The following is a 27930-nucleotide window of genomic DNA, read 5'->3' as shown; positions in this document are numbered from 1 at the left end:
CTGTAGGTGCGTTCGTCAACCCAAACGGCATAACCAAAAACTTGTAATAACCATATCGAGTTCTGAATGCTGTCTTATAAATATCCATTTCCTTTCCCTTAGCTGATGGTATCCAGATCGAAGGTCAATCTTGGAAAATACTGAATCTCCTCTAAGTTGGTGAAATAGATTGTCAATTCTAGGCAGTGGGTATTTGTTCTTTATTGTCAGTTTGTTCAACTGGCGATAATCGATGCACATACGCATCGTCCCGTCCTTTTTCTTCACAAACATGATAGGTGCTCCCCATGGAGACACACTCGGTCTAATGAAGCCTTTATCCAACAACTCTTGGATTTGAGATTTTAGTTCCACTAACTCCTTCGGTGCCATCCTATAGGGTACGATGGACACTAGAGCTGTTCCAGGTAGCAAATCAATTCCAAACTCGACTTATCGATTCGGATGTAATTTAGGAAGCTCTTATGGGAAAACAAATCAGAATTCTCTAACAGTTCTGACTGTCTCCACAGTCAGATCCTCAGTTTCAGCTTGGCTTACAAAAGCCAAATATGCCTTGCATCCCTTACGCATCAGTTTCTCAGCCCCCGAAGCCGATACTATATTGGACAAGTAATCTCTTTGTTTTCCGATAATCATTACCTCTTCATCCTCGATAGTCCTTAACACCATCCTCTTAACTGCACAATCTAGAGTTGCCCTATGCTTGGTCAACCAGTCTATCCCTAGGATCAAATCGACTTCTCCGAATGGTAGCTCCATCAAGTCTCCACAGAAAATCCTACCTTGAGTCTCTAATGGCACCTCCCTAAAGAGTTATCTCTACCTTAACCGAGTGACCTAAAGGACTTATCATAGTTAACCCACACATAGTCTCCTCAAAGTGTACACCCAATGCCCCAGAAATGTCACATGCAATATACGAATGAGTTGACCCCACATCTATCAGAGCAGTATAAGGTACGCTAGAGATAAAAAACGTACCAGTTATGACATCAAGTGCGTCACCCTTCTCGCGGTGACGAGCAGCATATACCAAAGCTGGCTGACGAGCCTCAACATTAACAACACTCCTGCCAGGTGCCCCACGTCCATGGCCATTGCCACCGCGACCTTGTCCACGACCTCTCGGCGGTGGCAATCCACCTCCCGCTGGTTGCACAGGTTGCACACCCCCTTGTTCAGCCACTTGAGTCTGAGCTGGCCTCCTAGGACAATCCCTGATCCTATGTTCCTTTGACCCACAATGAAGACAAGCCCCAGTACGCTTCCAGCATTCCCCCAGATGCACTCTACCACAATATCCACAAGCTTGTGGTCTAATTGTGTTCATCAAAACCACTCGAACTGGTTCCTCCATCCTAGCTCCCTTAACATTTCAATTTGCAGCACCAGCTGGTCCAGCATCCCTCCTGAATCAGTTTCGATCCCTATCGTGGTTCTTTCGTTCGGCTTGCTTTACCTCTTCGGCTATCTTAGCCTTCTCTACCAGTGCAGCAAAATCACGCTCTCTCTGCGGAGCTATTAGTACCCTTAACTCATCCCTGAGGCCATCCTCAAAACGAACACTGCGCTTATATTCAGTGGAGACAATGCCACTAGCGTACTGGCTAAATCGCAGAAACTCTGCCTCATATTCAACAACGGTCTTATTACCCTGGGTCAAGTTCAGGAATTCCTTTCTTCGTGCATCCACATAGCTAGCCCCGACATATTTCACCTTGAAGGACTGCTTGAACAACTCCCATGTTACCCTCTCAGCTAGGGTACCCTCTCTCACAGTGATCCACCACTGATACGCTTCGTCCCACAGCAACGACACCGCTCATTTTAACTTCTGCTTCACTGAGCAGTCCAGGTTATCCATAATCTGCTCCGTGGTTTCCAGCCAGTACTCAGCCACATTTGGGGCTACTCCAGATACGCCCCTAAGAACCTCTGCTCTGTTGGCCCGAAGTCGCTAAAAAATGGACCCCCTATTCATGGGCCCGACATTAGCTCTGGCCACCCTTTCCAAAACTCTCAACATGGCTTGGGACAGAGCGTCGTCCCCTGCGGCCCGATCATACGGCCCATTAGCATCCACCGGTGGTGGTCGTGCCTCACCAGCTGGTATGTGTTCAGAAGACGAAGATCCAGCTTGAGTACTACCTCGGCCTCGACCACGGCCTCTTCCCCGAGTAGCTCTCGTACTCATATCGATTTATCTGATTACGAATTTTATGACATTAGTTTACTGTTTCAATTGTTTATTACAGAATATCTTATGAACAAATAAAGTTTCAGAGTTGTTCTCGCGCAATCGCAGTTTAGCCTTAATACTACCTTATCTATAGTACTATATCTAAGGCTCGGTACTATCTACAATATTATTTTTAGTACAGTACAGTATATATAGAGCAGAAAGATAATTACAGACTTGGTGCCGGGGATTCAGTGTGCCACCTTATCAGATTTCAGACAAACTCAGAAGATTTAGACCTTTTTAAAATCTATTTCTCAAACATTTGATTTAAAGAAACCAAGTTTGAAAATTATCTCCTTTAACCAGAAAATTTGTTTTCAAAAGTCATATTTTTCCAAAAATACCCTCTTTGGGCTTAAAGTTTTGAAAACCTTTCTGGACCTAATCCACAGCCGAGTTGTTGCAACCGGGCTCTGATACCACTAAATGTAAAACCACAAACCCGGCCTAGACGTTACGGCTGAATCCGGTGTGTCACATTACCTACCACTAACCAAGTTACCTAGTTTACTAAAGTTTGGGTGAGCTTTGCAAAAACCATTAATGAAGTTTTAAGAGAAATGTTCCGATTTACTAGTGTGAGTCCTATCTATTATCAATTGTTAAGGGTTTAGAAAAATGTGACTTTTATTGCACCTTGAAAAGTTTCATTTTGAAGATGTTTGATTGTCGTGTCGGTTTGAAACAAGTAATTTTTGATAAACCCAGAGTTAACCAATTTCAAGAAATCAATTTAAGTGATATGAATCTCAAGTCGAAAATGATTTAAGTAATTTAAAACCCAAAATAAAAATAATAGAGCGGCCTTATTACAACTTTAAACAAAATAGAAATAATCAAAAATAAATACGAAATTCAAAAGGAAGCTACTTGAAACTTATTTAAAACCAGAAATTTAATCTTCGTGGCCACTCTGAATCCCGCCCAGCTCCAAGTCCACCACTAGGGATCACCTACAAGGATGGAAGAGAAAGGGGGTGAGTTTGGAAAACTCAGTGTATATGGAAAACCCATCCAAAGCCCAATTCAGCTCAAGCCCATTGGGCATAAGCCCTATTCAGATAACCGCAGGTACTGGGCCGAAGCCATTTTCAGAATATGATAAAATGGGCCTTAGCCACCTTTTCAGATAACAGTATGGCCCATAGGCCCATTCCAGAACTGAACAGACATATTCGTGTATGCAAGCCCAACCCAGCCTATAACCAACCGCTACACTCCACCCGTACCAGCCCTCCACTCCATGTGGGGAATAGCTCAACCCACCTAGCCCTACACTCCACACTGCAGCATAGCTGCTCAGATATCAGTAAGTTGAGGCAAAGCCTCCAGTACGTGTTCAAGCCACTTTCAGTACTTCCTCCATCAATAACCCAGTCCCATGCATCAGATAATAATAACATGGCATGGAGTAAATAGTAACAGTCAAGCAGGCATTTAGGTCAACCTTAACCCTAGGGGTATATCAGTAATTTTGCTCCTAGGGGTAAAACTCTAAACTTTCCACCTATAAAGGTATTTCAATACTTTTATCAGTTTTAAGGGTTCTCATAAATGTTACGGTCCTTACTAGCCCATTTGTCATCGCAGTAATTTATTTATCTTAATTTCACAAATTTAGCCATTGGGCCCTAAAACCCCTAATGGGCCCTACAGTGTCCATTAGTAATTTAAGCCCATTTAACTCAAGTTTTATGACCAGTTTACTGGTTTAAGCAGTTTCGATTCTATTGTCTAACAGAACATACTTATTGCCTATTTTTTTATATTATATATTTTTATTATTTTTTTATTGATTAGCCCGTATGAGCCCGTAGCCCATTGGGCCTAGTTTTAGCCTATCGAGGCCCAATTACCGAAGTGCACAAAATTTCATACACGACTAACTTACCACTTTGTGATTTCAGATCTAATGATTTCTAAACATCTTGTGAGCACTCGCACACTCACAAGCCCACGAAATGCCAAAATTTTGGTATTTCGGCTTTTGCCGAATTAAACTATGAGAGGGTGTTCGATACACACCTGTTTCACGACGACTGCTGCTGAGATTCCTTACGATGTCCTTTTTACCGAAAACCGATGACTAGATCTAAGTCTAGTTGTTCCAAAGATCCAAGCCTTCGATCAAACCTATAGAAGACACACTTATTCCTCTTTGATTTCTACGCAGATCTGATGCAGATCTATCCTTTAAACGATAGTAAAACTCGAATCCAGGAGATCTGAAGTTTCGGCTATGAGTCCCTAAATCTATGGAATTTTGGCTTTTTAAGTGATGAAGAAGATGACGATTTGAGGCTATAACTTTGAAGTAATGTTGCCGACAGATACTAAGGGTTTAGAGAAGATGAAAGTTGATCAAAAAGAACAAAAATAACTGAAGGATTTTGGCTTGGAGAAATCGGCACAAGAAGCGAGTTTTCGGGATTTCGACTTTTATGGCAATTGGCTATGGAGGTTTTGTGGAGGATGGGATTGACAAAGGAGGTGAGTAAGGTGATCAGAAGGTTTCGGCTAGAAGAAAAAGCAAAAAGGAAGAAAGAAAATGGAGGAAAAAGAGAGGAAGAAGAAATCGGCACCAAGGAGAAGGAATTTGCGTTTTCGGCTTTTGTGAGAACTCAGAAAGGATGAATGGCAGTGAAAGCTTTCAAGTGGCTAACCCTAATTCTCCAAGACAGAAAAAGAAAAGAACCTAACCCTAATATCAACTGAAACAATTGGCCCAACCTCCCTAAGCCCCTTGCCAAAATTCACTTAAGTGATCACATGCCCGACACCTGCCTAAAATTAAAAAGTATCCATATGCCTACCTTGCAACTTGAACCCTGGACCTTTAATTCCTTCCCAGACGCCATTTTTTTAGGAACTTAGTGGCGCCACCTTGCCACTTTACCAAGGCCTTATTTGCGTCATAATTTACGAAGTTCTTCTTAAAAGCCCACTTAACCAAGTCTCCTATTCACTTAAAATCCAACCTTGATATTTTACCGTGTTTAACTTAGGCTTGGGCATTCTAAAGGCCCACTAACACACTTAAAAACACAATTCCAATATTCAGAACACCAAAATTTCAAAATTTACCAAAGATCACAGAAACCCAAAAAATCTAAAAAATCAGGGCGTTACATTACCCGTATTCAAGGCCAGAATAGGGTACGAGGCATTACCAGACTTAACCATACACATAGATGAAAATCGGGCCATAAAATTTCATTTAATTCAAAACTTTTCGAACACATTCATAGACTCATACTTAAAGACATATAATGTGGCATAAATGAGCACTTACACATCCATAATCATGCAATAACATGCCATCCACTTTAAACATATTTTCTAACTATCCTGTATATAATGTACATTCTTACACTAACTAGAACTAGACATGCTAAATCTTACTCTCATTTTATACCATCATAATGTAGTTACCAATTTGTCCATTAAACATCCATATTCAAGGCAACATTACTCATTTCCATTTAATTAATGATCCACTGGCCTGCATTTAACTTACCTAATGTATTACCAATCATGCATAACAAACTAAGCTAACTATACCATCACATCAAAACATAGGACATGGCATGATTAATTAAACTTACAAACCATAATGGATAAGGACCACATCTCATGATCATATATGATGACTCAATGCAGATCGGTACATATGGTTAAAGTCATAATAATAATACATATCACAACCCAACTTCCTATACATGCCACTCACTTGATATTTCTAGTATTTGAATTGATTCTCCCAAAAATGATAGCTTGATAGTGTGATTTTGCCTCCGACGATCTCCAACCCCGAGCTGACCTGCCAAAAATGAAGAAGTAGAGAGGAGGGGTAAGCTTTATGCATAGTAAGTCCATATGAAGTTAATAAGCAATTACCCACATTTTTTTAAAAGTAAAACATCATAATCGTACAATTTACTCTTGTTCAGGTTAAGTTGTTTTACCCAGTTACAGTTACTAATTCATTTATATCTGGAGTTATGAGACTCCAAATTAAGTTTCATTAATTTTCCTTGAAACTAAACTCAATATAACTTTCTCCCATAAAATTTCCAGATTTTTTGGTTTAGCCAATTAATACAGTTTATTCATTAAATTTTCCCCTATTTTGCTGTCCAATAGTTCTAACCTCTCTTCACTAAAAATTACTTTTCTCATAGTACAGAATTCTGATAATGCTCTCATCTATCTTTCTAGAGAATAGACTCATTAAGGATTTTAATAATGTAAATTAAAACCCATAATTATTTTTATACAATTTTTAATGATTTTCTCAAATCGGAACAAGGGATCAAAAAGTCATTCAGACTCTGTCTCAAAAAAATTTAAATATCTCATAATAAAAATTTCAATTGCATATATCGTTTCTTCTATGTGAAACTAGACTCATTGGGCTTTAACCTAATGTTTTATCAGCCCATAATTAAATTTCCACTATTTATGGTGAAATTCCAAATTTGTACCACTACAGTAACCCAAAACTGCCAAGGCTAAATTTACTCATTCATTACTATTATTCACCAAATCCATACAATATCATTTTATTCATAATGGTAAGAACACATAATTATGCTTCATAAGCATAAATCCATAATCTCAATGTCATCAAGTATCAAGGACTTATTCCAAATCATGTCATTTTCATAATATTCACTAAATACTATATACATCATAGATCATCACATGTTAAGGCATCACACATAAGTTTAGTGTACATACCAGTACAACTTGTAACATAACTCCAAGACATACTCACTAATGGCTTATCTCATTGGGATCATCAACAAATACTTCGCCAAATTACCCGTTGAACACTCGGAATATAATCAGATACACAGAATGCATGCACATAAGTGCCATGCTCACAACTAGACAAACTCAATAGCCTGCGGAATATATTTGTAGCCAAGCTTCAATGTAACCCACCCATAAGTGAACTCGGACTCAACTCAACGTGCTCGAGTGTGCGCATCCATAAGTGAACTCGGACTCAACTCAACGAGTTCGAAACTCAAATATCTTAGTGACATGTCACTTTTATCCTAATCTATTACTAAGGTTCAAACGGGATTTTCCTCAATCACACATCTTTGTTGTCATCCACGGAATGTCGGAACCGATACTTGATAGCATTTCATATTTATCAAGTAGCTCACATAATTTGCATATTACTAAATAATAATCCACAAAGCATAATATTTCATGATAATAATCATCATATCATATAAATAACATTAAATTACACATTGCAGTATAAAAAAAATCATATGAACTTACCTCGTATGCGAAAATGGCCATTTTTACCATTTTTTCCACAACCTGATATTTTTCAATTTTAGCCCGAATTTTGATATTTCCTTGCTCTATCATTTCAAATATAGCCTAATTAGGACTCACATTATTCAAATTGACCCAAAATCGTATTTTGGAAAAATAACAATTTTTCCCCTAAACTTTGTGAAAATTACATTTTTGCCCCTAAATTTCGTAAAATAAAATTCATCCTATTTCCTTATGTTTTGTGACATGCTGATCATTTTTTCCTTCTATAGCAACATCAAATTCGCACTCTAACATGTACTTATGAACATTAGGTATTATTACCGATTATGTCACTTTACTCGTTTTCACGTAAAATCTCTTAGTAAAACTTGTTTAGCACAATTTCAAGCTTCATATTCTACCATAAAATATCAAAATAAACACATTTCACCTATGGGTATTTTTCCAAATATAAACCCTAGGTTAAATTATTGCTAGAATATGCTTAACCAAGTTACCGGGATTTCAAAAATGTAAAGAACTTTAAAAACGGGGCTAGGGAGCACTTACAATCGAGCTTGGGAGTTTGAAAAAACCTTAACCATGGCTAATGCTGGTAGAAACGGTTGAATGAAGAAGATGATAGCTAATTTGGCTTATTTCCCTTTTTAATTCTTTTAATTATTAGTCTACCAAAATACCCCTAACTTAAAAATATTTTATTACACCCATTTCATGTTTATTTTTGTCTAGAAATTAACCAATGGTCTAATTACCATTTAAGGACCCTCAATTTAAAATTTCATAACAATTGGACACCTCTAGTATGTAGAACTCAACTTTTACACTTTTTACAATTTAGTCCTTTTGACTAAATTAAGTGTCCGAACGTCAAAATTTTCAAACGAAATTTTACGAAATTATTTCATGAAATTGTAGACCATAAAAATATTATAATAATAATAAAATTTTCATCATCGGATTTGTGGTCTCGGAACCACTATTCCGACTAGGTCCCAAAATCAGGGTGTTACAAAAGTTGAGTTTAATTCATGAGTATATATGTTTGAATGTAAGCATAATTGAGATAGTGTTATTTTGGGAATGAAAAGTTGAATAATATTATGCTAAATGAGAAATATTAGTATTCAGCCAAGGTAACCTATTTGTGTTAAAGTATAACATTAATGATACAATTCGACTTGTTTGAAATGTTTTGATTATTCATTTGAGTTGTTTAATTTGCTTAAAGCTTACTAAGCTAAGTTAGCTTACTCTATGTGTTTTGTTACTCTGTTTTATTGATTTTGGTTGTAATTTACGAGCTCAGGGATCGTCATCGAAGTCATCCACACTATCGTCAACCTTTGGTATTTTTAAAAGTCTATTTTCAAACTTATGGCATGTATAGGCTAATATATATTTTGATCGACCTTGGATATGTATAATTCGAGCCATGCGAATATGGTTTAACTTCAAAGTTGGGACTTGGTTATGTTTGGTAATGGCTTAATCTGTTTTGATTATAATGTTATATGAAATGAATGAATAGTGTATGTGATTGGTTCTATATGTTTTGAAAATAGCTTGAAAATGATTGTGGTTGATGTGTCGGTCATGGTGTGTATAATTTATCATGGGTTTGTTTAGATGATTCGGCTTTGGTTGAGTATGAACAAAGTATATATACATATATATATATATGAAATTGGTTTTTATGTTTAATATTGGTGTTATATTGTAAATGAGCATTTGATGGTATAAATATATATATTAAGTTCGAATATATAGTAAGAAGTTATTATGATATTTTAGGTTTTATAAAGGACTTGTAAGTGGACTTAATAAATGAGCAAGATGTTGATTGTATATATATGCATATATGTGTTTGTGCGTAATCGAATGATACTTGTCACTATGTTTCATTTTTTTTAAATGAAAGTGAATATGCATATGTGATGTTTATGTGATTGGCATAATAGGTATATTTGATGAACCTAAAATTCGAATAAACAATATGTTTATAATGTATGTTTAATAATTATTTAATTATATTCTTTACATGTAAATATGAATATAACTTGTGTGAGCATGAGAATGTTCATCACTGTAAGTATGTTCAGTAATGCCTTGTGACCCTAGTCATGCGACAGATATGGGTTAGGGGTGTTACATTTGGAATGGCTAGTAGTGGCTTATTTTGGTGATTATATTCATATGTGATATGTTAAGTATATGTGATCAAATGATGTTAATGCCTAAGTTAATCCAAGGTAAGTTTATAAACACATATGCATGTAGTAAATGCCTTGTTGAATGATGGAGTTTGCTTAATTTAAATGCTTGGAATGGTTGGTATTGGATGTGTGTTTCAAGTGCAGGTCTTGGGTGAAATTTTGGGTGAGAAATGAAGTTAGAAATGGCTTCATTTTGTCCACACAGGCAAACACAAGGGCGTGTGTATAGATAATGTGTGACACATGGTTTTGTACATGGGCATGTGGTTAGGTCGTGTGTCCCCTGCACCTTAATTTTGAGAAACAAAATGCTCCGAACTGAGCACACGGGCAGAGACACAGGCATGTGTCTTAGCCATGCATGTTACACGACCTAGAACACGGTCATGTGTCTTGGCCGTGTGAAACCTGCACCTAATTTTGAATTGAATTAAATAACTACATGGCCTAGCACACGGGCGTGTGGCATGGCCGTGTGCACAATTCAGATATTTACACGGGGTCGAACACAGCCTGTAGCACAGGCGTGTCCCAGGGTCACACTAGCATGTTCCTTGGACCAAACAAGCGTGTGAGCCCTGTATCTTGGAAAATTTTTGAAATTTCGCGAAAAAATTCCTAGAGCTCCTAATTAAGTCCCGACTCGATTGTAATACTCGTATTGGGCCTCGAGCGTCCAATTAAGGGGCATTTCGAATGATCTCGGTTAATGAAAAGTAATTTATATTAATTAATTGTAAATGTTTTGAAAGTTTAAGTAATGCTCCAAAACCCTGTTTCGACGACGAATTCGGGTTAGGGGTGTTACAACAAATGCAAGACCTCAGCCATCGGTAGGACATTCAAGACCAGCACCATGACAAATGGAATCCCTAATGACATGTCATTTGTATCCTATAAATTCCTAAATTTCAACTAGGACTCGATAACCTTCATAACATTGATTTGGATATACATCATTCAATTACATTATGAATACATAATAAAATGCATTTGAATATCATGAATATAACAAGTGTACATACGAAGTTACTCGACAACTAGAGCGTAAAGGTTAAAGCGAGCTATTTCGAAGCTTTTGCTTTGCCTCGATCTAGGTCCGTACTTGGTCTATTTTGATGTAAATAGACAATTTCAATCCATTTAATACTTCTAATATTCAATTTAGTCCACATTTCATATTTATGCAAAATTACTATTTTCCCCTTAACATTTTAACTTTTCACAATTTAGTCCTTAAGCTCATAAATTGAAATCTAATCATTTTAATCCCCCATTCAAGCTAATCGAGTCCTTTAGGGGCTTAAAACCAACCCAAATCAACCATCATTTCATAATTTTAACATGAACTTTTACTATTTTTACAAATTAATCCCTAAATGCAAATTTCATCAAAAATCAATTTACAAAACTTGTTTATTTATCAATAAGGATTCATAATCTACCATTAAACTTCAAGAATCATTCAAAAGCATTCATGGCATAACCCTCAGTCTTTAACAGTTTTACGAATTGACCCTCGACTAGCTAGATTAAGCTACAACGATCTCGAAAATAAAGAAATCATTAAAAACTGGGCTTGAAAACACTTACATGCACTAAAGGAAGCTTGGCGAACATAGCCCTATCTTCAATGGTGAAATTTGGTTGAGGAAGAAGAAATGAAGATGATACTTATTTTTCTTTCTTTTGTTTTAGGGTTTAATTACTTAATTACCTTTTTAACCTTTAAAAATTTTATTAATTTCATCAAAACCATACCATAAACATCCACTAACCATACAGTTGGTCTAATTGTCATTTAATTGCACTCACATTAAAGTTTCATAGCCATTTGACCCTTTTAGCTAATAGAACTCTACTTTTATAGTTTTACGATTTCGTCATTTTCACTTAATTAATTATGCAAACATCATCCTGTAAACATTAAAATATTAATAAAATAATAATTTACTCTTCGAATTTGTGGTCTCGAAACCATTTTTCCGATTTCAATGAAAATAGATTGTTACATAATTAAACTATTTTGGACATCATAATAATTATGATTTTACCTTTAATTTCTCATTAATCAGACCAAATAAATTTTTATGATCATTTGGACAATAGTTACATTCAATTTGAACAGCAATAAGCTCCATCAAGCAGACCACATTAATGAATAAAAATTTTGACAGCATACTCGCCAGCTGCATGCATCAACTTGAATATTTAATCACAAAAGGTCAGTTTAATTTATGCAGCAAATGGTCCTAACCACATTATAATAAGCAGCTATAAATTTATTTACAAGTAACGTACATCTTTCTTCTACCAACAATTCGCGTTTCTTACCCCTTCCTTCTCGTTGATAATAACATATCACAAGCAGATCAAATAATGTACTAAATCGAAATTATAAGAAGTATTTTGAATTTAACCAGCTTTGGCCAAACATTTATACACCATTCATACAAGTATAAAGATCAATATACCCTTGTAATTAAAATTCTATTTTGGATAGAATTAGTGCAGGCTTTGAACCATGTTAATACCCTCAATAATACCATCATTCATTCAACCAAATGACAGGTAAATGCCTAGCTATGGACAACATTAAAACTTAAATGAAACATGCATTAAATATAACTAAATAACATGTTAATTTCCTGCTATGTACTACATTCAATTCTCAATTGGAAACATGTATTTAACACCACCTAATGACATATTAATGTCCTGTAAAAACACATTCAAATTGTCCAAATTATGGCAGTATAAAGTAACAAACAGTTAGGGTACTTAATTGGTTAATTTGAGCTGCATAAATGCAACAAACATCCATGCAAAACACTTTCATTTGTCCAACATCATAAAATGTTTATATGGCATCTAAGCAACATTTTTCTGCCGCATTAATTTACCAAAAAACATAAATGCACAACTACTTACTTCATTAATCGGACACTTAACTAACCATTTAACAAGGATTCTTTAGCATTTAATTTATTTTCATTTACAAGTATCTGCATAATTAATGACAACACTAAACATTGTTCAAATTACAGATTTAGACACCATAAATCTAAAACTAACTGGTCACATTTAATTAATCACATTATTGACCAGTAGGCAATTATTTGTAGCATTTAAATCAACATTCATTAACCTTCACAAGCATCATAAATGTTAGCAATAACACGATTAAATTAACAGGACTAAGATATTACTTTCTAGCATTTACTCTCTTCAATTTCATCATATTCAAACTATTTTAGTACAAAATCAAATGATCTATTCAAAGTCAAGAGTGTTCTCTCTTAGTGTCCTAGAGAAACAGTAATTGTTGTGGTTGGGTTGGAGTAGGGTGGTAACTTGTTTTAGAGAATGGGGAGGGACAAGATCTCTCTACTAGAAGAACTTGTACAGTTGATGGTGAAAAGTTCATTGGTAGTTTTGAGTGAAAATTCGATGCTATTATGCAAGATGTGGACGAGGAAATGTTACAACCCAGATAGTTTTCGTACATAAAGTTGAATTATTTGGAAAACTCAAAAAAAGTTTGAGATCCAAGTGGCAAGGCAAAACTTGTTTTTGGTTTTGTTTGAAAACGAGGAGGATTTAGAGATGATAATGGAAAGACGATGTTGTCTGTTTCGAAAATAGCTTACCATGTTCTATTGACTACAACAACCTATAGAGTGTAGCAAGTTACGTCTTGTTATGTCTCCGTTTTGGATCAAGATAGGTCCATACCCACCGAAGTGTGATAAGAATGATATGATGCATACTATTTGGTATACTTTCGGAGGTGTAATTAGATTGGAAATTAAATGGGATCTTTGTTGGCTTTAAATTCAGTTAGATGCGTAAAAATCATTAAGGAGAGGGATTTTCATATTGGTTGGGAATCAAGAGAAAGTTTGGCTTTCTTTTAAATATGAAAATTTACTGCATTTTTGCATGGATGTGGACGTATGGGACATGGGTTTAAGCAGTGTCATGAAATTCCTAATAACATTAAGGAGATAGTGGAGGATGATATTCCTTACTTTTTGGTGCTCAAGGTTAAATCAAATGTTCTAGGGAAAGAATGTTTACAGTTTGGTTTCCTTGCTAAGAAATTGATGTCGTATTGAGCATATGTTAGAGTAGATGATACAGTGTAGATGATACAGTTTTTGGGGCGGTCAATAAGGGTGGTGCAGATGGTGCATCATTGGCAGTTGTAATGACGGTCCACAAGTGGAGGAGAAGGTGGAATCTAGGAAGGTTTTGGTAGAAGAGGAAACTAAAAAATTTAGTGATATTTAGGATCCTCTAGTTTCCACAATTAGGGGTTCTAATTTAAAGGGAATGGATTCTGCTGTATTATTATGATTGATGAGCGATTCAATGGTGAAATGGGGGTAATCATAGAGTTCTCGTTAGCCCAATAAGAAGAGAGTCTCAAAGGCCCAAAAAGGGTATTTGGAAAAGGATGACAATAGGGAGTTTGATCGAACAAAATAAGCTGGATACTGTGATAGGGAAAAGAAAAATAGAATTGGTAATGTTTGAGAAATTTTGAAACTTCGATTACAAGGTAAAAGAAAGTAAGAAGGAAAAGCTCAAATTTTAGGATTCAGGAAACACAATTTTAGATGATGTGGTGATAATGATTTCGGAGCAATCTTCTGTTTCTTCTCAATTAGGATTGGCGATTGCCAAGAGATTAGCCGATTAGGTGCAATGAAAACTATATGCTAGAATGTTTATGGTCTGGGGAATCCAAGGGTAGTTCAGAGACTTTGGCATATGCTGAAGTTGTATAATCCCCGTATGGTCTGCTTTATGGAGACGAAACTTGATAGTAAAAGGATGAAAAGAGTGAGGAGGAGGTGCAGATTCATGTGTAGAATCAAAGTGGAAGGCTATAGAGGGGATCTTTGTTTGGCATGGAAAGAGGATGTCCTAGTTAGTTTGAGGAGCTTTTCCAAGAATCATATCGATGTCTTCGTTAAGGATGATAAGAATGACAAGGAATGGAGATTTACCTATTTTTATGGTGCATCTTGTGCTACAAATAGGAATGATATTTGGAATTTACTTCGACGACTTGAGCAAAATTAAAATTACCCTTAGTTGGTTAGTGGAGATTTTAATGAAATAATGTTTTCTTTTGAAAAAGCTGGTGGCATATCGAGGGAGGAGAGAATAATGCAGGTTTTTAGGGAAGTTATGAAAGAGTGACGTTTAATGGATGTAGGTTTCTTTGGGGCATGGTTCACTTGAGAAAGAGGAAATTTACTAGAGACAAATATAAGAGAGAGACTAGATAGGGGTCGCAAATGATCAATGGTTGATAGATTGCCCAAATGCACATATTAATCACCTACCACACTCATTCTCGGATCACTGTCTGTTACTGATAAGTTTGGATCAAAGGAAAGCTCCGATAGGGGTTTTACGGTTTAAGTTTTAGGCTTGGTGGACAATGGAAGAGTCATTAGAAGGGGAAATCAAATGGGTATGAGAGGCTTTCTCAGGGTCCATAATGAATAAGCTGGATAACTTGCGGCAGGGTTTGACGATTTGGGCCAAGTTAACCAAAGACAATAAGGCAGGTTTGAAGTGGGCTATTACAGGAAAACTAAAAAGTATGATGGAAATGGAACGAGATGATGATACATTGGCCTAATTAATAGACACCAAAATTCAATTAAATTGGGAGATTGATAAAGATGAGGTTTTTTGGGAACAATAGGCCCAAGCTAATTGGCTTCATTTAGGGGACAAGAATACAATTTTTTTCACAAGTTTGTTATTTTCTGTAGACGTATGAATACAATTTCTCGGTTGGAATGTGAGGATGGTCGGGAGGTGTATGATGATGAAAGGATAGAGAAAATAGCTACTGAGTACTTCTAAAATATGTTTACAACAAACGAGATATGAGATCTCTCATACATTATGTAACACCCCAAACCCGGCCCAGACGTTATGGCTGAATATGGCATGTTACATTGAAGTGTTTTAGTGAAATCCGTGTTTTCATTGAAAACCCTTCTTAAAATAAAAAAAAACCCTAAATAACTAAAAAAAACACCTTTCAGTTACGAAAGCCTTGTTTAAAACATTTGATTTAAGAAAACTCATCATCTAAAAATTTAGTTGCGGAAACGTAGAAAATATACTATAATTTAAGAAAACCATGTTTAACTTCTCGTGATTACAAAGAAAATAATAATAATAATTCAAGTAATAATAACACAATGAAAACCTTATTACAATCTGGTCTAGAACATACTTAAAAAGAAATAAAAACTTAAATGCTTAAAAAAAAAACCCAGGTCCAAATCATCTTGCTAGCTGGCGACCCAGAGTCCCTCCAAACATCGAACCTTCTACTGAGCATCACCTGAAAATAAAAGAAAAGAGGGGTTGAGTTTTTGCAAACTCAGTGTGTACAACCCTCGGCAAAAACAAGCATTCAACAAAAAAAAAACATCATTCATCAATCATGAAATGCAATCCCATCCAAATTATCGATCTGCTACACACCAGCTTCGTCCCCCGTCACACCATGTGGGGATATAACTATCGACCCACCCAACCCACACACCATGGTAGCCCGATTGCTAAACTACCTTCATTTACACATTGGGCTTTAAAAGTCGTCGGTGGATCCACGATTGTCAAGCAACCATGAGATCCTCATATACTTCCTCCGTTCCATAATTCCCAACCCGTATGCAACCTAAGAATAATATCATATATATGCATGTCACATCCATAAACTTACATTCAACACCTAGGGGTATTTTGGTTATTTTCGCCCTTAAGGGCATTTTGGTAATTTTCCTTTAATTACAATTTTCACTTACCTTGGCCCATTAACAAGTCCCACAAGCTAAGATGAATGAATAATATGCACCAGGTAGGATTCTAGAGAAGAGGAGGTGAGTCATTAAGATTGCTTAAGTACCAAGCTCTCCCTAGATCCAATCCTAGACATGCATATACTCGTTGCCACACCTTAACCCTTTGACTTGTCCATGGTCGCAATATATTAATTAAGTCTTATGTGGATATCATATACTAGGCCCAAAACCCCTTACAAAGCCTAAACAATTTCACATACCTTTATCTGGCCCATTAAGCCCAATCATATTCATATGGCCCATTAGGCCCAAATCACCTGTATATGGCCTATTAGGCCTAAATCAGATTTATATGGCTCGTTAGGCCCAGTCACATTCATATTCATGCTCACATACAAATTCCTATCACATAGCATTAATATTCAGTTTTTGCCTATTATGGGCCCAATAGCCCATCGGACCCATTTAGCCCATTCTGGCCCATATGGCCAAATCACAACCCAAGTCAATGGAATCGCCCATGGGCCTCAGGAAACCTATCAGTCTCCCCCTTACGAGTGTTCGTGCACTCGCAAGACTACCGTAGCCAAACTTTTGGCTTTTCGGCATTTTGGCATTTCGGCTTTTGCCGATTCATAGTGTCTGTGCGGTGTATGTACACACCTAGTAAGCAAGCGTGATGCGATCTCCTTAGCCCAAACCTACAATCGCTATCACTCAAATATTAATCACACGTACTTATCGATTACCCAAAAGCCAGAATCTCACCTTAACCTTACCTGAATGCCAAGCCTTTACTAGCTTTTACTTTAATCATTAAACTCGCGTATTTCTCAGATTTGAAGAGCAAATCGGTAGGAATCCAAAACTGAGATCTGAACCTAATTACCTACCAAATTCGATTAGAAAGAATTGAGGGACCGAATACTCGATACTTATCAAAAACTGATTGGGAGAGTGAACACTTACACTAGAACCGACTGGGTGGAAAAAGTAGTGGCAGCACCAAGGGTATTCGGCTCTTAGAGATTTGAATGGAAATAGTTGATTACTCAGCACCAAAGAAGAGAGGAAGAAGAATTGGCTAAAGCAAAGGAAATATTGAGTAGAAGAGGGATAAGAATTCGGCTCAAAGAAAGAAAAGAAAAAAAGGTTTTCAGCTTTTTAGAGAAAAGGGTTTCTGGCACAAAGTGAAGGGAAACTTGTCATTATCTTTCCAATCCTCCCATTCGGCACCTATTTATAGCTCTATAGCGGAATACTTCAAGCCCAAGTTCCCAATTCGGCTCCACTTACTCCTCACTTCTCATCTCCTCGTTTTTCTTCCTAATAACCCCTTAATCCCTTCCTTAATTTTCTCTCTTGCACACTTCCCTTAAAGTCCACTTTCACGCCACTTCCATCCTTCTAGAAGGCCAAAAGTAAACTTCTAAAAATACTAAGCTAGGATTCGAACCTTGGATCTCTTTGCTAGCTACTAACGCCACCTCCCTACTCCCTAAGTGGTGTCACTTAGCCACTCCTCCACAAGGCTTTTTAATGTCATTTTTCCCCTATTTTTATTTAAAAGCCCAACTACTTGCCAACCCTGATTCTTTTAATAATTAAATTAAAATTCCTCCACCACAAAACTCGAACCCAGAACTTCTTCAACGTACCTAGACACTTCAAATTCCTTAAACCCTTAAAGCCAACATGTCCTTTGTCATTTTCTTCCTCATTTAAAAATTTTATAAGACCCCAAGCCCAAAGCCTAAAGACCAATTCATCTAGGCCCAAAATTCGGGGCGTTACACATTCTGTCTAGAATTGAGGTTAGTATTACACCTGATAGAAATGCAGTTTTATTGTCAAAATATACAACATATGAGGTTTTTTCAGCATTGAAAGATATGGGCTTAACGAAAGCGTCTACGGTAGGTGGTTTTCTGGTGATGTTTTTTGAACAGTACTGGCACATAGTAGAGGAAGATGTTACTAGGTATTGTTCGGGCATACTGAATGAAAGAAAAGATTTTGGTTCGACTAATTTTACTAATATAGTACTTCTTCCTAAATAGTGGCCTCTGTACGATCATATACAAAATAGTGGCCAAAGTAGTGGCTAATAGGCTTTAATGAGTCATTGGGAAATGTATTAATAGTGCCCAAAGTGAATTTGTACCAAGACGTCTCGTTTTATATAATGTTATTCTAGCCTATTAGCTTTTACATACTTTCTATTAGAAACATTATGGGAAAAAAGGGTGCATGGCATTAAAGTTGGACATGAGCAAAGCCTATGATCGGGTTGAGTGAGGTTTCCTAAAAGAAGTGATGTTATGAATGGGTTTTACAAAAGAATGGGTGGATATCATTATGAAGTGCATTACTTCGGTGTCTTATCCGGTGAATGTTAATGGAAAAAGTGGAAGGATTTTTAACCCAACTAGGGGACTCCGTTAAGGTGACCCTCTTAGCCCCTTTCTCTTTCTTATGTGTTGTAAATGACTGTTAGCCTTAATGAGGTTGACAATAAGGGGAAGGTTGATGAAAGGTGCTAAAGCTAGTAGGGGAGGTCCAGAAATTTCACATTTATTGTTCGCGAGTGTTATATTATTTTCGGGGAGGAAATTGATAGAGGGGCAACATTGCTGAAAGATATCCTCAATGAATGCGAAAAATGCTCAGGCCAGTGTGTGAATTTCCATAAGTCCATGATCTTTTTTTAATAGAAATACATCTATTGAGGACAAGGAGAGAGTATCAGGAATGCTGGGAATGTGATTTTCTTCTAGAAAAGTACATAGGGCTTCCAAACATGGTTGGGAAAAGGAAGAAAGCTTCATTCCAAAACCTCAAAGATCAGATCAAAATTCAAATTGAAGGGTGAAGCACAAGTTTTTGGTCTCAAGGCGGTAAGGAGATATTTATTGAGTCCGTATTACAAGCTATCCCAACATATGCCATGATGTGTTTCTTATTGCCATCTTTTTGTGGGGAATTAGAAAGTTTGATGGCTAAGTTTTGGTGGTAGAAAGGGCAGGGTAGGAAAGGTATCCATTGTTATGAATTGTAACACCCCATACCCGTAACCTACGTCGGAGCAGAATACGAGGCATTACGTAATTCGATCTCATGCACACAAATGTTCCCCAAGTCACCAAGACTTGGTCCAATTTAGAACTTTTTCAATTTTCACTTTAAACTTCTTATTATGGGCCTACGATGTGATATCCCGAATTACGGCCTAATCGGAATAGTGGTTTCGAGACCACAAATCAGAGATAGAAATAATTATTTTATAATTATTTTGAGGTCTATAATATGATTGCATGATTGTGTGAAACTTTCGTGAAGAAATTCTATGCATAAAGTGCTTAATTTGAAATTTGGGACTAAATTGAATAAGTTGCAAAACTTGCATTCTAGAAGTTTCTAGTATGAAATTGCTTTGAAATATTAATTAGGAGGTCTTAAATAGAAATTTGACCAATTCCTAAGTTTATGGACAAAAATTGGACATGGATGGAATTTTTGAAAGTTTAGTAAGGAAGGGCATTTTGGTCATTTGGATATTAAATGAAATAAAATGGGAAAAATAACAAAAAAATGATCATCTTCTCCATAAGTTGCTGCTGAATTTTTGCTCTCCACCATAGCTAGGGTTTCAACACTTTTAAGCCTTGATTGTAACTGATTTCTATGCCCGTTTTTAATGTTCTTTACATTTTTGAAATCCTCGTAGCTCGGTTTACCTATTTCTACCAATATTTTGAGCTAGGGTTTATATTTAAAAATTTACCCATGAATGATATGCATGAATTTTGATGTTTTATGGTAGAATATGAAGCTTGAGATTGTGTTAAACAACTTTTGCTAAGTGATTTTACGTAAAAACGACTAAATGACATAATCGGTAAAAATACCTAATGTTCATAAATACATGTTAGAATGAGAATTGGATATTGCTATAGAAGGGAAAAATGATCAGCATGTCACAAAACATAAGAAAATAGGGTGAAGTTTAATTTACGAGATTTGGGGCAAAAGTGTAAATATGTGAAAGTTTAGGGGCAAAATTGTAATTTTTCCAAAATATGATTTTGGGTTGATTTGAATAATAGGAGTCCTAATTAGACTATATTTGAAATGATAGAGCAAGGAAAATCAAAATAAGGGCTAAAATCGGCAAAATATCAAGTTATGGACAAAATGGTTAAAAAGACCATTTTCGCATACGAGGTAAGTTCATGTGTAAATGTAGTAACATAATTGTCATTTTAAGTAATTTAATGTTATTTATATGATATGATGATTAATACCATGAAATATTATGCGTTGTGGTTCTTATTGAGTAATATGCAAATTATGTGTGCTACTTGTTAAATATGAATTGCTACCGAGTATCGGTTTCGACATTCCGTGGAAGAGGGCAAAGATGTGTAATCGAGGAAAAAGTCGGTTTGAACTTTGGGAATAGATTAGGATACAAGTGACATGTCACTAGGATATTTGAGTTCTAAGCTCGTTGAGTTGAGTCCGAGTTCGTGAGATGTAACTAGGCATCCGAGCTCGTTGAGTTGAGTCCAAGTTCACTTATGGATGCAAACGCCCGAGCTCGTTGAGTTGAGTCCGAGTTCACTTATGGGCGGGTTACATGGTAGCTTGGCTACATAATTTCCACAGTCTATTGAGTTTGTCTAGCAGCGGGTATGGCACTTACGTGCATGAAATCCGTCTATCCAAATTATATTCCGATCGTGTTCAACGGGTAAAGTTCTAGTGAAATGGAAGAATTCTCGAGATGAAAGTGACTAGTTGGTAAGTGTTGTGGAACGGATACTTTGTACAGGTATGTACTTAACCCTCGGGTTTAGACTTCAATATAACAATAATATGGTAAGATCACGAATGAGAAATATGATATGAGTGCTTTGGTGATATTATGCTAATGTTGGTTGTTATAATTGCTTTGTTAAGTTATTTGTTATTTGCATGTGGACTTACTAAGCATCTATGCTTACTCCCTCCTTTTCATTCTTTGTAGTTTTGACAAGTCAATTTGGAGATCGGGACGGTCGGAGGTACGCTCACACTATCACTGGACAATCGCGGTATAATGACTTGAAATTTTTGGAAATATGGCATGTGTAGCATTTCAATCATTTTGTGTGTATAATCTTACAATATGGCCATGGATGGAATGGAAATGTTTGAGAATGATTAGCTATTGGAATGGCTAATCAAGTTTATATATGATAACATGTATGCTTTATGTCTTAACTAAACCATGAAAATCCTTGGAAAGGTAAAATTTGCCACAAAACAGAATCAGACAGTAGCAGTGATGTGAATTTGAAAAATCATTAAAAATATTAGAAATGGAATTAAATGATGAAATAGTTGTGGAATCGAAGCTTGATGAGTCTATTTTCATATGGAAGAAACGAAACAGGTAAATGAGTTATATTTTATGATATATTTAAGCTTTAGTAGAACAAGATCAGAGAGATCTCTGAATCCCATGTTCTGACTTTAAAAATTCACCATAAATTGTGCAAAAACAATTAAGAGTTTTACATTACATTTATGAAATACTTATTGAGTCTAGTTTTATGAGAAAAACACGGAATAGTCATTTAAACTCTTTACAGGGAGATATTTAACTGGAAATACACAGGGGTCAGAGTAGCCGAACCTTGAAACAGGGGAGACTTTAACTAATAAACTATACTAATTGACTAGACCAAAAATTCTAGAAAACAATTAATAAGTAGATATATGAGTCTAATTTCAAGGAAAATTTACGTAATTGGATTTCAATTTTTTTAACTTGAGATATGAATTTTTTAGCGACTGTGACGCAGTTAGCCAGCTTGTCTGGAAATTCTAAAATAAATTGTTTGAGCTGTTTAATTAATGAATTAAGTCCGTTAACACCTTGTGCTCGACTCCAGCGATGGTCTCGGGTACGTGGACGTTACATACGAGCCCCAAATCGACCATTGAAAACTATTTTGGATAAACCCGGGTCCTTAAACCATCTATAGAAAATTTGACTTTGAAACAGGGCACACGCCCGTGTAGAAAGGAAACACGCCAGTGTGGCCATTTCAACATGGTTGTGTTGATAGGCCGTGTGAAGCAATACAGGGACACGCCCATGTCCTCCACCTGTGTGGAATTAATTCTAAATACACACCTACAGGGGTTTTCACACGGCCTGGAACACGCCCATGTCCTAGCCCGTGTGAAAAAACATGGATATTCTGTTTCTGACGTCAGCATCCCCAAAATGTCACATGGCCAAGGCACACGCCTGTGTGCTAGGCCATGTCCATCACACGGCTGAGACACATGGCCGTGTCTTTGCCCGTGTGTTTACTACCATGTATACTAACTTGAAATTTTTACATGCAGGGGACACACAGCCGGACCACACACCCATGGGGTAGACCGTGTGTCACACACGGCCTAGACACACGCCCATGTGTCTACCCATGTGGATGATATAAGGCTATTTACCAAGCCTCTTTGCCACCCTTACTTACACAACCTACACAAAAGCAACCAAACCAATACAAGAATAGTAAATTCTAAGCCCTATACATGCCATATTCAAAAATATAAATCAAACTATACTGAATGCTTCGATTGATAATGTGATCGATATCTCTGACTTCCTTTGGTCCTTGAGCTAGATAGGCAGCACTATAAGAAAATGAAAAAGGAGAGGGAGTAAGCATAAAGCTTAGTAAATTGTACATAAATAAATATACAACATGACTTTACCATTCATCAACAAGTATCATAATACACAAGTGGCATAAGCAAAACTTACTCATCAAGATTCAATACATCTTATATAGCATATATTAAGCTCACATTTCATACATACCATATAGGTACCTGTGCCTCTCACAACACAGTTATACTTTCCTTGTTAACTTGAAATCATACTTACATCGTTGAACCATTTGGAACATTATCGGATATTCATTTAGCCTCAAACATGGGGTCAGGTGTCGATGCCATGTCACAGACATGGTCTCACACAAGTTCTAGCATATCTGTGCCGATGCCATGTCCCAGACATGGTCTTATACTAACACATCTCGTAGCCGATGCATGTCCCAGACATGTCTTACACTGGCTTACATCTTGAGGCCGATGCATGTCCCAAACATGTCTTACACCAGCACTCGTCTCAATGCCGATGCCATGTCCCAGACATGTCCTACACTACCTCACACAAGTGACCCAAACGTCATGGCATGAATATTCGATTTTTTTCCTAAGGTTCAATCAAGAATTCTACTATCTCTATTCTCATCACGTTTTCTCATTTCCACAATCAAGCAATTTATGCTATAATAATTTCAATACAATTCAAATACATAAATTGTTAATGTAGTTGTACTATTTTACATACAACTTACCTCGAATTACAAAATGTGGCGACTAGTCAATTTAGTCGATTTGTTTGGCTTTCCCCCGGTCTTGGTTTGGATTCAGTATTTCTTGATCTATAATAGCAAAATATACTTATTTAGTCACTAATTAAAAATTAGGCAATTGAAAATTCATATCTTTGGTAAAACGACCATTTTGCCCCTAGACTTTGACAAAATGACCATTTTGCCTCTAGGCTCGAAAATTGATTTTTATCGAATTTCTTCTTATCTTAAGTCTAGCTAAACCTTTTACTCTTATAGCAACTCCAAATTCCCACTATATCACACATTTATCATATATTTTACAACTTATGCAAAATAGTCCTTTTAGGTATTTTCATGCTAACACCTTTCACAAAAGTTGTTTATTAGATACCCAAGACTCATTTTATTCCTTAAAAACTCAGAAAAAATTACAAATATTTTCATGTCAAAACCCTAAACTCTTAATCATTTTGCAAAATAGTACCCTCATTTGAAAGCTCATGCTTCAAGGGTCTCAAAAATGTAAAAATCATTAAGAAAAACTATCAAAATCACTTACTTGTGAGGATTACAAGTTGATGAAATTTTTAAGCTTTCAAACCCCCTTCAATGGCTGATTTTCAGTGGAGAAAGAATATGAAAAAAGGATGATATCATCTTTCCTTTATTTACTCCTATTTTAGTCAAAATAAGCCACCTAACTTACCAAATTTTGAAAATTTGACCACCTTGTCTCCTATGGCCGGCCATGCCTCCCTAAAGGGTCTAATTTCCCTTTAAAGACCCCCAATTTAGGTTCTCTAGCTATTTGGCACTTTTAGCTATCAAAATAAGACTTTTGCATTTTATGCGATTTAGTCCTTTTTCACAATTGGGCTCACAAACGTCACAATTAACTCACCAAATTTTTCATGCACTATTAAAAACATGCTATAACATATAAATAATTATAAAATAATTTATTCAACTCTAAATTTATGATATCGAGACCACTATTCTAACTAGGCCCTAAATCGGGTTGTTACATGAATGAAGCAAATGTGTCGATTAAAAGAAGAAGGGGGTATGGGTTTTCATTGTATGGGAACATTCAATATTTCTTTGTTAACTAAACAAGGTTGGAGACTCATTAACTACTTGGATTCATTAGTTGCTTGTGTTTTCAAAGCCAAATACTTCCTTAATTTAGATTTCATTAATGTAAATTTGGTCACATGCATGGAAAAGCATTTGGGCAGCGAAAGGGAGTTTTGCGTGAGGGGCTTTGTTGGAAGGTGGGCTAAGGTAAAAATATTTCAAGCAATGAGGATGCGTAGATCTCGGGGATAGTTGATTATAATTATCTAGTGTTGTTCAAAGTATGCAAAATCATAGAGTTGCTGATCTAATTGATACCAATACTAGAAACTTGAACAAGGAGTTAGTTGTAAATACTATGACACCCCAAACCCGACCAGGACGGACTGACCCAAATTTGAAGCTTTACATTGGCCACCTAAGCAACTCTCCAGCTAACGACCTTTCAAGACTCACCCGACCTTATAACACCTCAATCTTATCCATTTATAGTGTTATTTATTAATACGGAAGCAATTTGTGAACCAATTTTAAACTTTTTAAAAGTAATTTAACTTAAGGGCATTTTTTTCATTTTACCACCTATGATTAAACTAACTCGAATTTAGATATATACATTTACCAACTCCCTTTTAGTCAATTTATGTAAGCGCTAAAAATTTCAGCTTAATCTGAGTTTATTTCCTATGTCTAATTTAAGTTTTAGCATTAATGACTAAATCATAACAATTTCAAACTATTAGTACTATACCCGAATATTAAATTGAGTGCGTTTTTAACAAATTTTATAAATTACAAGTTTAATCCTAAAATTTTATCAAGTTTCCTTGTCATTTAAGGCTCTAATTAGACTTATCAAGTTACAGGACTAATTTATAATTTAAATAGACTAGAGAACCAATTTAAAAAGACTAGAATTCAAACCCCCAACAATTCACTACATTTTTTTGTGTGAAATATTCAATGTTAAACCCTATTTTGAGTATCTTAATGGCCAATTAAACCCTATTTAGCTACGATTAAATTTCATACATATTCATGCACCTTCAATTGAATTTATAACACCAATTAAGCCTCAACTAAATGGAATTAAACATTCAATTTCATGCATATCACTCCCCGGTTAATTCAAACAAGTGGCGTATCTTAATCACTAGTAAACCACTCCATGGAAGCTTCATTTAAACAATGGTTAGTGAAACATCATGCCTTACACATCGTGTTATCAATCACCATGTTATCAAGCAAAAATACACAGTAAATTATTTAAAAATCAAATTCAAATATGCATATATGATATTTTAAAACCATCCAAAATTAAAAAGGTCCAATGTCCATGTCCAATTACAACCAAAATTAAACTAAGTCCTGGAAGTACCACAATGCCTGATTAACATTTCTAAAACATGTAACTAAATCTCTACCGAGCCTTCATCTCTTAGAACTCTCTTCCTTGGCTCCTTAGCTCCTAAATCCCGTTAGTTAACTGTACGAATGCGAATATGTGAGCTTAAAAAGTTCAATGAATGTTAATAAACTGATGAGTAAATTAGAACCCAAATGATTCTTAAATTGAAACCAATCAAATACAAATTTTCAATCACAATATCAATCTATAATAGTTCAATGTCATATGCTCAACCATATGTAACAGCCCAATTTTGGGCCTAGTAGGAACAATGGTTTCGGAACCACTGTTCCAGGGCCGGAGAAATTATTTTTAATGATATTTTATGTGTTATAGCATGATTATATGAGTGCATAAAAATTTTGGTGAAATAATTTTAGCGATTTCATGCTTAATTTCGAAAAAAGACTAAATTGCATAAAGGATGAAAATTTTGTTTTGCTAGCTAAATATGTTAAATAGCTAGAGAACCAAAATTTGGGGTGTTTAAAGAGCAATTAGACCCTAAAATTTTGATGGCTAGCCATAGGGGGGACAAAAGAGTTGAAAAGTCAAAAAGTTGGTATGGTTGGTATTTGATGACATGTACAAAGACTAATAAAATAAAACAAAAATAGCCACCCTTCTTCTCCATCTTTCTCCACCGAAAATTAGGGAAGAAAAACCTCCATGGGAGCTTGAAAATTTCAGCAACATAAGCCTCTTTCATGTAAGTCATTTTGGTGTTGGTTTTTGATGTTTTTGATGTTTTTGAGATCCTTGAAGCATGATATAGCTATTTCTATCATTATTTTGAACTAGGGTTTATGTTAAAAAATTTACCCATGTGTGTCACGCATTTTTTTTGATGTTTAATAGAGGAAAATGAAAGTTTGATGTTAGATAAACATCTTTTGTTAAGTGATTTTTCATGAAACCCCTTGAAAAGACCATTTTGTGAAAGTTGTAAAATAAGTTGTGAATGTGTGAAATAATTGAAATTGTGGGTTGCTATAGTTATAAAAGAATTAAGTTAGGATTAGTAAATGAGGAAATTCGATAAAAATTGATTTACAACCCTAAGGGCAAAATCATAATTTTTGTAAAGTCTAAGGGAAAAACGGTTATTTTGCCAAATTATGAATTATAAAATGTTCTAATTCATAATGATTAAATGAGTGAATTTCATCATGTTAGATCAAGAAAATCGAGATTTGGGCTTAAATTGAGAAAGTGCGTGTTAAGAGCAAAAAGAGAATAATTAGCCAAAATTACATTTAAGGTAAGCCCGTGTGATTAAATGAGCATGATATTTATGCCATTGTTAGTATACTTGAAAATAAATCTTGTCATGATTGTTGATATTGTATATGAGAAAGTGATATCAAATGTAAATAACATTTATGTGTTGATTGAATGCTTGGAGATTTGATGGAAT

The sequence above is a fragment of the Gossypium hirsutum genome, chromosome A10, assembly GCF_007990345.1.
Source record: "Gossypium hirsutum isolate 1008001.06 chromosome A10, Gossypium_hirsutum_v2.1, whole genome shotgun sequence".
NCBI lineage: Eukaryota > Viridiplantae > Streptophyta > Magnoliopsida > Malvales > Malvaceae > Gossypium > Gossypium hirsutum.
The sequence above is the reverse complement of the archived record's forward strand: the minus strand, read 5'-3'. Positions refer to the sequence as shown.